The following is a 13,718-nucleotide window of genomic DNA, read 5'->3' as shown; positions in this document are numbered from 1 at the left end:
TGTGGTGTAGATGAGCTTCAAAAGGAGTTAGAAACGTGAACTTATGGGAATATTAAATACTAGAGTTCTATTAAAAATAACTCTCTGCAAAGCAATAGTCTCATCAAAGCAGGTCTCTTTCTATAGATGCAAGAGCCCGATGACGTTGGGACTCTAGTAAAATTTTCTACGCAAGAGCCCATTGATGTGAAGACCTTCTTCCTATGCATGACCAAAATAGCAAGAGGCATACATGATCTCTTGTACATAGGACGTGATATAATTTACTACGCTTATGTGGAGAATCAAGGAGATTCGCATGACCAACTATCCAAATCTATCACAATGCGGAATTTTATGCGGCCACCGCCTCTCAAAAGCTTATAAAAGTAACATTCATCGAATAACTCTGAGCCCTTGCCATAAACAATTAGCCAATCTACATAGCACAAGACTGCATATCATAATTTTAGCTCAGATATTTCGTTTATATCCCACAGAAAATTCAGAATTTTTAGATTGGCTTAGATGTAATGCTGTCAATCGTCGTTGATGTGGTACTCTTTAAGAGTAGATTAAATATCCATGACCTTTGTCATTGGACCGAGTCCATACTTGTAGATTATACCAACCACTTGTTGCATACTGCATGCCACGGTTGTTCTGGCCGCACAATCTATCATAGATTAATAATAATAATAATAATAATAATAATAATATATATTTCTCTGCTTATTTTATTTTAATAGTTGATTGTAATATTCTTACATGTAAATAAATAAAATCAATGTTAGCATTTATTTTTAATATTATTCGTTTATTATTATATTATTGAGAAATCTAAAAACCGCTATCACTATTGAAATAAAAAATCTTACCCAAAGATTTTTTTAAAAAAATCCCGTTGAACGCCTAACCCTCCCTTCCTTAATCGTCTCGTAGCTGCAACATTGATGACTGAACATTAAGATAAATCTTCTCCGGTCTGATCTCAATCCGGACGGTTTGGATCACTGATCGATGACCCCAGGTCAATACTTAAAAGTCCGAATATATCTTGTACCAAAACGTGGGAATGCATTTTAGCAAAGTTCTTCAGTAGATTGCGGGCCGGCATGACAGCCCTATGCGGGACCTTGTTCCCAAACCAGATGGCACATGTATCACATAGCCGGGCCATCTGCCGTAAAACATGCCATATACATAAAATAAAAAATAAAAAATAAAATCCTGGCAGTACACTCATAAATTAAAGTGAGCCACGGATGCATGTAGAATTTGGAACGCTGGATAATTTTTAACTGTCCATTTTTCTAATATAATTTTGACCGGCATGATCGGACGACCAATATAAATTTTTTTTCTGGTACATGGATTTTCTTACTGTCCCCTGCCTGATGAATGGACCAGAAATTAACACGTTTTCTGTTGTAAGGTATATCCAATATTAATATCCTCCCCTTCACACGGAGCGCTCCCCACCGAATGACAACTCGTCAAAAAAACCAGGTCAAGTCAACACGGTATTCTGGGTCAACCACCTGTTCCTTGCCGGAGGTTTGCTGGAATATATCCTCACTCATTGTTTAGGATACGTAGGGACCTTAGCTGTTGAGCATGGTTTATTTTCCAATAATCCAAACCGTTTATATGATGTGCCTCACTATAGATGTGGAATATAAAAAGTATTAGATTGATATGATCTAACAGTTCAAATATCCGAAGGTTAACAAAGCAGTCCATATTCAGAAAAATCGACAGAATTAAATCCATTCTAAGAATTTTCATTTTTGAATATCCTATATCTAATTTATTTCAATCATATGAACGGTTTGGATTATTTAAATATGGTCCAGATCCTGTGCTACTACGTGGCGATGTATTCCAGAAATAGTCTTCCTTTCTGCAAAGAAAAAAAATGATTAAGCTACACGCGAGAGTAGATCAGAATTCTAACTCGACCTACATGTGCTAGTTTTGCACTTTGTGTCAGATCCGATCCATTCATAAGTTTTGCTCGATGTCACAAAAACAGGCAGCTCTTCTCATTAAGTGGCCAAAACTCGTGTGTTGAACAAGAAACGTTGATCAGTCTTTCTTCCCCAATGTTTTTTCCTTTCACGCATGACCCATCTGATGAGCGGACTGCCATGAAATTTTGGGCCGTGATACATAAAGAGTGGGTGGGACCGTCTTAATTAACGACTATAATCTCAAAAGAACTTGCCATAGGAGCAGTGCACGTGTGGCCAAAAGTAGGATTTCTATTCGTGATTGTGCAAGTAGCAGACTCATGCTTTGAAGTGAGCTAGAAAAACGGGTAAGCGGATTGTCTGGTGGACCACACACAACCGATCTAGCTTGTTTGGCTACGTGTCGTGCGAAGACGAACGGTGACACTCAAACAGTTCAAAGGAGATCAAAGTTACATGGCCCCACAATGATGTATTTATTATATCTACCCGTTCTTTCTTTTTAGAGATCAGTTTAAATCGTGACCTCAAAAATGAGACATCCAAGGCTCAAGGAAGACCACACCACATATAGTAGCAGGACAAAGATTATCATCATTAAAACATTCTTACTATAACGTTGATTTTCCATCCAATTTGCTCCTAAGGTCACTAGGACCTGAATGAAGAGGAAAAAAAAATACCATAGTGATCCAAAACTCACGTGACCCCAAAAATAATTTCAACGGTAGACGTCCGATCCCCACTACTTTTCTCCCAATCCCCGCTACCTTTTACACCGTAGTTTACTTAACCTTTGGATCTGTCTTACTTTTCGGATGAAGCCAGAGGACGAGCTTGAAAACTGGAAAGACGGTTTGCACGTAACACGTACCTAATAATAACCCAGGAACTTGGTGACCTCAACACACCAGCTAGATCGGTAGTGTGTACTAAACCAGCCAATCCGCTTCAGAAAAACAGAGGGTCTGGTTCACATACAAGCGGATTACCCTTGGTAAACTCTGTAGAGTCTACCGTGACTTGTATATTTTATCCACTCCTTTCATCCATTTTACCACAATTTTAGGGCTTTAGCCCAAAAATGAAGCATTTTCATGGCTCAAATGAAACACGAAAGGAAACAGTGTGAATAGAGCATCTAATGTTGAAAAATTGTCGAGGGCCATTAAAGTTTTCGATCAAACTTATATCTATGTTTTCTCTCCGTCCATATTTTTTTGATCTTATGAGTAGGTTGGATGACAAATAAACATCACTACGGGGCCTAGTAAGATTTCAACGGTCAAAATAATTATTATTACTGTTTCCCATGGTGTGGTACTTTTGAATTTTGTACATCACTCGATTTTGATCTCAACCCCTTAAATGAGCTGTAAAAACGGATGAACGGACAGCATGGATAAATCAGATACATTAATGGTGAGCCCAATAGATTTTACTCAGCATGATAAGAGCAAGTAGCTCATTACGCAATCCGATTTCATAAAACACATACATTACGGTGGCCCACACAGCTGTGCCTGGTGGGTAGCAGCTGCTGCAGGCGATCCACTTCCATTTAAATGGAGACTAGTGTGAACGGGACGCGGATTAGTTGGTCAGTTTCACACCACCTTTAGCTGTGGTGTGATGAGGTGGTGAGATTTGATTGGTGTCCAGTACACTTGGCAAAGATGAGTGTGAATCTTAAAAAATTTTAAGAATAGCGTAGTCCCACCAGTCAAATCTCACAACATCGCCGTATAAGTATTAAAAGCGAAGTGGGCGTGACCACCTAATCCACGTCCGGTGTGAACGGCGGACTCGATAACACTCCTTTAGTAAAGAAAGTTATTTAATTAATACTCTGGAGAATAGCATGACTGTCGCTGCGCAGGTACTCAGAAATTGCATGCGTGGAATGTGTTGTAAGACTCACTGTTGTAAGTCATCGTCCAAAATAATTGTTTGGTTGAACAATCTTAACTTCCGATTGGCAGGCTCTTGTTTCCGGAACTTGTATTAATGGTTATTTTTCATCTCAGCGGTTTAATAAATGTTCATCCACTGATTAGTTAACTAACCTAGTGTAAATTTTTATTTTTTTTTGATTCATCTAAAGCGAAGCCGACCATTATAAAGGTTTTAATTCAAGTTATTTGTAAAACCGTGTGTAATTTCTCAATGCCCGAGTATCAACTATCAGTATTTTTTTATAATTCCAATGGTCGACCCTGACCTCCCGTCAAGGACTTCTACTAATCGAATGCAGGCTGCCGACTATTCTCGACCGAGCATTTGAGTGGGGCCCACTGAAGATGAATGCGAAGTATCTATGGGAAAAGAGTGTTGAACACGGAGAACTTTCTTTTGTGAGAAAAGCTTCTGGTCTATTAGTCTTGAAAAAGTTGAGGGAGACTAGAAGCGGACATCCCGTGTTTGACCCGATTCAGAACCAAAACATAAAAGCAGAACTGCTGAGTCGACTCGGTGTGGAATCTGTCTCTTTTCACATCTGTCCTACTTGTAGTGGGTTTTCTTTGAATATTGGTACACTCTACTTTAAAATTTTAACATCTGTGGATAGTTTTATACTTTCTTATATATTTGCATTTACTTTTTTTTTTAAAAAAAAAAAAATTGTTCACTTGCATATCTTGCACTTCTTGATGATGAAATGATAGAAATGCCCTTTTTTTGGGGCAATGATCGAAGTGCCCCGAATCCTAATAGAGGGGGGAATTTCATAGTGGATTATTTTTATCATTTACTTCAAATGAAGAAATTCATTTAGCAATTGTAAAATTGTGTGAATTAAAATCCAAATTATACTTAATCGTAAGATCCATGTGAATTAAAATTTTCAATTGTTTTTGGCAGCCTATGCTAAGGTTATGTTTAACAGCCTTTAATTAGAATGTACTAAAAATTTATAGTATATTCATATGAACTTAAATTTAATTAAATAAATTAACTTTAATGCCTCAAATTAGTACACATGATATTTGATAGAATGATTGTAAAAAGCCTAGTGAAATGTATACTTGGGCGACAAAAGAGGAACTTTTGAGCCTCAACCGGGCTACAAACGTCAGGATTTCAAGCAACATGATTTGCCAATGTTTTTAAGCATCCATCACATGGCCAATGCTTGGACAGTTTGGATCATCCTATTAATGTGATTTTAGTGATGCGGGACAATGGTTAGGTTGTTTGAGCTGTCATCAACATGCTCCATGTATGACAGATTGATAGCCTAGTGACACCTTCGTTACTCTTACAACTTTCCTACCTTCATTTACCACCAATTCAAAGTAAAATAAAATGGTTTAAAATATATACAAAAACATGGTTGTTAGTGCTTGGTTTGTTTCCTGTCATGTGTAATGTGTTTGCAGGCATGCAAAAATTGATAAAGTGGCTCGATTCAAACCGATCAATTTTGACTCCAAGTGCTGAAATAAGCAAATATATCCAATGTTAGTGTATATAACCAAATTCTGAGAAGATCGGTCACTTACTCAGCCACTTGCAAAATTTTATAACGATCAAGCAATAATCGGAGGGTGGGTTCTTCCTCCAAAGATGGGTTGCTTTGTGCCTTCCACAAGAAAGGACTTTTCATAATACTTGTACAATCTAATAAAAGAAAAAAGTCACAATCAATCACTAAGGGTGACTACAATAATGCATATATTAGATAGAGAACAAATCCAATGTATGAGCCTAGATTTGGATTACAACTAAAAATTGTAACTAAGAATTACCACTACTTGATTATCGCTACTCTTAGGATAAGCTTAGATAAAATAAATTGATATATTTGGTTTGATTGTGTATAAGATTTGTAGATGATTGGTGATCATTGCTATGTAGATTTCCTCTACTATTTATAAAGTTTTGTTATATAGCTTATTCTTCCAAATGCTTCTTCCACCCTGCAGTTACTCACGAACAAACCATGTTTTCCAAAGTGTCCTAATGAAGTTTTATTTGTTCAATCCGATCATTTTCTTAATCATTCCAATGCTTTTAAGTCTCCAAGATTATGGCTAAAATCGATGAATGGTTCGGTAGAACGATTTACTCACATTGAAGTACAACATGGTGACACATGGAGGCATGGTGAAATATATGAATGTATCAAACTGTCCTTATACGAATACCCAACTAATATCTTTCTCCTTACAGCAGTTTCAACTTTTTGGAGTCCGCTGACCAATACATTCTATTTTGGATACGACACCATGTGTCCAACAATTATGGGCGTTTGTGCCTTTACCCATCTTTTACCCTTTAGTGAGCTTATTTATTCGGGCTTTCCTTCGAAGAATCAACATCTCTTCACCCCTTTCGAACAAGACCAGCAAGGCGTATTATACTTTCATGACTCTACAATGCAAATCTTAAGATGAAGTTAATGAGCAAGAACACAGCTTTCATTTTGATGTGGATTTACCAATTTCTGTTATTTTTTAGTGCTCTTCAAATCACTAAGGAATACATTCATCTGGTCGAGGCTCTCACTTAAAGACGTCAGCTTGCTCTCAACCCTTTCGTACTTGGTCACCTTTATCACAATATGTTGGAAGTAAGTACAAATAGTTTTTACCACTCTGGTGGGCCTATCTAGCTTGTCCATAGTGGTTCTGTGAATATTTTGGATTAAAATTCATCAAATTTATCCTATCAAATATAGAATTCACTTCTTTCAACTACCAGAATATCCTCTGACCTAAAGTCAATTATTCATTCATCGAGTCCAACAATTCCTTCTGCCTATTTAAAGATAAAGAATTTAGTGCGACTTGGTTCACTAAAGACTACGGTCCGACTGATATCAAGATGGTAAGCCTTAGAGATGCGACTTGGAATAGTTATTTAATTTATAGAGACCTACCATATGGTGACACAGTAAATACTAGTGTTAATGTTAAGGCTAGAATCGAACAATACTGTCATAATCTTCTTGTTCGTCAATTTGGTTTGGCTTAAGGCATCCCCTTTATATTTATTTACCGAACTTGCAACTAACCTCCAACTCATTAACTAATTGCGGATTCGGTCATCACCTTTCAAACTCTCCAGAGAGGATTTGATTATGTAAGCTCTTCTTTCACACTTCCCCTCTTTACAAACTATCCTCAATTGCTAGAGTCATTTCACTCCTGGTGGACAAACTATTGGGTGACTTTGATTAGTAGGTCACGTGTGACACAGGGATGAACATGATGAGGATAACTACTCCGAATCCACGGAGCTTCTCTGGACTCCTCACAGAGACTTCTCGAATCCAGGGGGAAATAAAGCAGAAAAATAGAAATAAATTTTAAAAAATTTGAAATTAATTAATTGATGACTAAAAATGAGTTCACAGCCCTTTAAATAGGGGTACCAAGCAATGGGAAAGAAATCAGAATCAAACTACAACTAAAACTCCTAGAATCTATGACTTACTAACTTACTATTTATAGACGATCGTGATGTCTACTAATGCGCAAGGTTTTCGGCCAAAAATATTAAGTGTCCTATTTGGCTTCACCAAACCGTTCCCCTAATTATTCTAAGCTCTTTTCACGTTAGACGCAACTTCTAAAGCCCGACGGATGAAGACTTACAATCAAACTAAAACTTACTATTTATAGTAAAAACGAAATTAAAGCAGGGAAACGACCGTCGATCCAGGGATTTTTTCATAATTCCGGGCTGCGCAACCTGGCATAGCAAGGTTGGTTGGCTAAAGTAGCTCGTTCTACCCCAAAATCATATATTTTACGTTAAGTAACTCATTCCGGATTGCGAGATACGCCCGATCTAAGGTCTGACGGTTCAGATCACTTCTGTTGTCGACCGGGCCTTTTCTGATCCATCTTAGCCATGAAACTGTCTGCGACCCACTCTACATCAATGTGAATTGATCATTGGCTGGCTTTCTCCTTCATCCAAAGTGGAGAAACCTATAGTCAAGAAGAAGATGACTAAAGAAGGTACCAAAAAATCGATTGCACCTCAGCTGGCCGTGTTTCCTGTATGGAGGAAGATATGATTAAGGAAGACAACTTTAGTTGCATCAACCATCCCATCCCCAACACCAATAAAGACGATCGAACCTTCTTCCATGCTAATAAGAACAGCCGAGTCAACTCAACCTAAACTGAAGTGTTAGAAGAACACAGTTACAAGTCTAGTTAAGGTGGTTCTGGCAATTGCTTCAATCCCTACACTTACAGCTCCCCCAACCATTTTGAAGATTTCTAAGCTTGAGCCTCTCTCAGCTCCTCATTCTATACTTCTTACAACTTCTAGTCGATCTACTCCAGGTATTTCCTCTTCAGCCAAAGCTATCACAATTTTGAAAAATATTACAAAATTGAATTATGGCCGAGTATTTTCTTTTCAAAATATTTTTAGGAAATTGAAGAAGCATATAAAAGACACATAAATGTTCAGTTCAATAGAGCTTTTAATAAATAGTAAAGTGAAAAGGAAAGATTAAACGATCTCAATCTTCCTTTTGATCGATTTCTTAAGCCATATCGTTTAATCCTCCCCATTTTCTTCGCTCCAACCAAGCTTTAGCTTTGGTCATTGATCCCACCAAAATTTCACTAGCAGTCGATTAATTTACCACCATTGATGTCTAGTCAAAATTAGATGGATGTTGTTTAAATATTTTGTTCTTTTCCTTTTTAATTATTTTGCAACCTTCTTGTCTTGCTTTCTCCCTTCTTTTTTACAATAACTAGAGAGCTCTCGGCCTCTGAAAAGCTTGTCTTTGTATCACATTCTCAAGCTAATATATCTATTCCAGATACTTTGGTCGATGTTGCTCAATATCCTACAGAAAGACTTAAAGTGTTCGACTTATAAGAGACTATGAGTAACATTTGTCGATTAAAAATTCAAATGAAATGTCAAACTCAATAGGATGTAATAATATACCATCCTGTGAAATCCTTCAGTCTACTTTTATAATCTATAACTTCATCGCTTGCACTTGATCAAGATTAAAGATTTGTTGAATTGGTCACGCCAACAACCTTATCTTTCATTCAGCCTGCTCCATCCACAAAATCGACCGATCAAATAGTCCTTACCACAATCGATGAACACACGATGATTCCTTTCAAGGAAATAGAAGTATTAGAAGAAGAAAATGCTCGACGAACTGAAGTCCCTCTTGATCAAGCTACATAAATTCCTACGGTCTATGTCTCTTCCTCTCTAGCCCCATCGGCCAGTATTTCTCATGCCATGTCGGATTCTTATTAGGAGATACTTTCCATGGAAGATAACTTATCCTCCTTTGATCAGATCTTCCCTTATGATATTCTCATAACCGAATCCCCTACACATTCATCAAAGATCCAGCGGAATTATGAGTTTTCATTCACTCTGGTGTCATTGACATCATTTGATTAAGATCAATTGAGAGACTCAACTTCCTCATTCATCAGTACCGAACCCTCACTTAGTCTGATGAGTCTCTATCGGTCAATCTGTCTGAACGCTATGAATTTCTGAGTTCAATTCACTAGCATCAAGATACAATTGTTGCGGTTGATAGACTTTAGGTTAAGCATTCAGTCATTTCCTTCAGAATGACTGAGATTGCAACTATTAAAGAATAACTTTATGTTGTATACAACAACCTGAAGGAGTTAGACACAACCTATATTCATTTAAAAGCTCAAATCTCGGTAATGGAAGATAAACTGAAACTATTGAAATAAGGAAAAAAAAAAATCTTTGACCAAGTGCAGACATGATCAAAAGGCTGAAATCAACAAACTGGACACCTATATATAAGAGCACACTCCATTGATTGGTCAAATAGCATACTTAAAAGCTAAAACCAGACTTGCTCTTCATTGACAGGAAGTTAAGCGATCGAAGGTTCAAGAAGAGATTGTCTCTTTTTCGTCATTTGAATTTTGATAAATATTTTCTTTCCACCTATCTTTTATTATCTCAAGTACTTAGCTTTTTTTTTCTTTGTGTATGACATAACTGTATTAATGACATGTCACATACATAAGAAGTCATGCGCCCATTCGTTCCCTCTTCCTGGGGAATGTTTCATGCCATTAATGGGGCACTTCAACCATCATGATGCCTAGTCTTCAGGCATGACTATCCATTCTAAGTGCTTATATACGGAGTCCTTAGTGCTTTCTTCCATACGCACTCAAATTTCTTTACTTTTCAATTTTTAAAAGCTCTTACTTTCTATTATCAATGGTTGTTGTACATTTATCTCATATCGAATGGGCTCAAGCATTCTTGAGGAAAATCCTTTCCCTGTATATTGATGTTTTTGTTCACACCACCCTTCAATATAACATATATCCTTTTGTTCGTGACCTTCAGATGACTATAAAAATGATGTCTCTTTGAACGAATTGTTAGATACTTTAACCAAAATACAGAGTATTGGCAATGCATACTTTGTTGCCAAAAAAGATTTGAAAAAACTCAATGCTCATGCAAATAAGTATGCTTCCATTCACAGGGAAACAAACATACTCCGATTAATACAATTGGGCCTAGTATAACTGCATGCACTAGACATAGCAACATCATTTTAATAAAGTGATGCTGATAACTCAACTCGAAAAGGTGATCGAATTATACCCACTCTTCTGAACTTCATTAACTCGTCAATCTTTATCAATCTTGGTCGTGCGAAATCAGGGAATGGAAGAGAGGCAGAGCATAACAATGATGTCATTGGTCGTCACATCAACCAAGTCCTATGCTTTATCGACCATGTTTTGAAAAGTGGAGTCCTAGAATGCTAAAAGGAAAATGGTTGAACTTATTATTGCGGGTCGTTGCACAAAACCTTAGGATCTAGCCTCCCAAAATAAACCAGAATTATGGGATAATAAAGCAGTGAAATAAATCAAAGCATAAACCACACGACACTAGGGAATTTTACGTGGAAAACCCTCAAACAGGTAAAAACCACGGGAACCCGTCCAGATCAACAATCCACTATAAAGCAGAACGTTACAACCGATCACAAGCACACATACTACTTGGATTAAACCTTCTTCACTCACGCAGGAGTGGATAAACAATAAGAGAACAAAAGAAAAACAGAGAGATCTCACCGATCACGAGGACGTAGAAGCGCTGAGACGTGAACTACAAAGTAGATCACCTCTATGAGCAGAATCTCCCTTCCACAAGCATCCTCTCTCTCTTTCTCTCTCTCTCTCTCTCTCTCTCTCTCTCTCTCTCTCTCTTTCCTTCCTTTGATAGCCCTAAGCCCTCTTAGAGTACCTTTAGGAAACCTTAGAATACCCTAAAAAATACCCCCAATCCCGCATACACCCCTTTATATAAGAATAGAAAGAGGTAGAATCAAAATAGGAAATAATTTTCGCAGAATCTGCGTTTCCGTAATCACATCTTCTTAACTCTTCGATGATATCGAAGGTCTCTAGATGACAGCCTTCGATATCATCTAAGGTCCGTCGATGATATCGAAACAGGACCAAAACTATCCAGCGACCAGCTGTGAAAAATCTCGACAATTATCGATGATATCGAAACTGGTTCGATTTCATCGAAACCAACAATGAGGAGAAAATCCCCATCAAATCTCTCCCTTTTCAACTTAGGAGGGATTCACCTTCTTCAAGCCATCTTGGTTTCTACAAACCTCAAACTTGCCTTTAAGTAAAGCCTTTGTCATCATGTCTGACCTATTATCGTCCGTGTGGACCTTCTCAAGCTGTAACACCTTCCGTTCCAAAGTATCCCTGATCTAGTGATACCGAATCTCTATATGCTTTGACTTGGAGTGCTGACTTGGATTCTTGCTCAAGTGTATAGCACTTTGACTATCACAATAGACTACATACTGCTCTTGCTTCAGGCTAAGTTCCTGTAGAAACCTCTTCATCCAAAACATCTCTTTACATGCCTCTGTGACTGCAATGTACTCGGCCTCTGTCGTCGACAATGCAACGACTTTCTGTAGCTTGCTCTGCCAAGAAACTACTCCCCTTGCAAACGTGAACATGAACCCCGATGTAGACTTCCTGAAGTCTATATCGTCTGTCATATCTGCGTCTGTGTAGCCCTCTAACACAGGTTTCTCGTCACCATAGCATAAGCTCAACCTGGATGAGTCTCTTAGATACCGTAGTATCCACTTTACCGCTGCCCAATGCTTTTTGCCAGGATTAGCAATATATCAGCTAACAACACCAACTGCATATGCTATGTCTAGGCGTGTACACACCATAGCATATATCAAACTTCCTACTGCTGACGCGTAGGGTATTTTCCTCATCTCATCTACCTCTGCCTTCGTCTTGGGACACTGTCTGTCGCTCAATCTGAAGTGACCATCTAGTGGAGTACTGACCGGCTTCGCTGCATTCATATTGAACCACTTTAGGACTTTCTCAATATACCGCTCTTGTGATAGCCAAAGCTTCCTGCTGCTTCTGTCATAGGTTATCTCCATTCCTAGGATCTGTTTAGCCGGGCCTAAGTCTTTCATCGCAAACGACTTACCCAACTCCTATTTCAGCCTGTCGATCTTCTTGATATCTTTTCCCATGATGAGCATGTCATCAACATATAATAATAGAACTAAGAAATTACCATCTGAGAACTTGTGCGTGAACACATAGTGGTCCGACTCCGTTCTGTTATACCCATGCTTCAACATAAACGAGTCAAACTTCTTGTACCATTACTGTGGAGCTTGTTTCAGCCCATACAAGCTCTTCCTCAGCCTACACACCATATGCTCATTGCCCTTGACTTCGAACCCCTTTAGTTGGTGCATGTAAATCTCTTCTTCCAGGTCATCATGGAGAAAGACAGTTTTAACATCTAACTATTCTATCTTTAGATACATGCTAGCCGCCAACCCAAGCAACACCCGTATAGATATCATCTTCACCACTGGTGAGAATATCTCTTCGAAGTCTATACCTTTCCTCTGACCAAACCCTTTCACCACAAGTCTGGCTGTGAACCTCATCTGTGAATTCTTTTACTCAACCTTCTTTCTGAACACCCACTTGTTGCTCAAAGCTTTCTTGCCCTTAGAAAATTTCACCATATCATAGGTATGGTTCTTATGCAAGGATTTCATTTTCTCTTGCATAGCTTTCAACCACTCCCTCTTATGCTCGTCAGCTAGGGCTTCAGAATAATCTTCTGCCTCTCCCCCATCAGTGAGCCTAATGTACTCATGCGGTGAGTACCTCTTGGATGACTGTCTGTCCCAAAATGACCTCCTTACCTGTGGCTCAACAGGTAGATTAAGTGGGAGCTACTCCGCTAATCCATCTTCTTAAGGAACTCCCTCGTCCTCTTCACCTTGTTGTACTCCCCCGTCATCAGGTACCACGGGAGGAATAATCGGATCAATGTCCTCTAGCTCACCTGAACTAGGATGGTTCTTCTCTAGCCTACCAATATATTCTATACACTGATCTTCAAAGAATACTACATCTCTGCTCCTGACGAGCTTCCTCTCGGTCGGATCCCACAATCAGTAACCGAACTTTTCATCACCGTACCCCAAGAACACACACTGTCTGATCTTCATATCAAGCTTGGACCTCTCGTCATTTAGTACGTGAACAAATGCCATGTATCCAAACACCCTGAGATGACTGTACGATGGATTCTGTCCAATCCACACCTTCTCAGGCACTTCTCCATTCAACGGGGCTGATGGAGACCTGTTTATCAGATACACTGCTGTGTGCATTGCTTTTCCCCAAAACGTCTTGGGCAACTTTGCATGGG

This window comes from Magnolia sinica, chromosome 3 (assembly GCF_029962835.1).
Source record: "Magnolia sinica isolate HGM2019 chromosome 3, MsV1, whole genome shotgun sequence".
NCBI classification, from domain to species: domain Eukaryota; kingdom Viridiplantae; phylum Streptophyta; class Magnoliopsida; order Magnoliales; family Magnoliaceae; genus Magnolia; species Magnolia sinica.
This window is presented reverse-complemented; position numbering follows the sequence as displayed.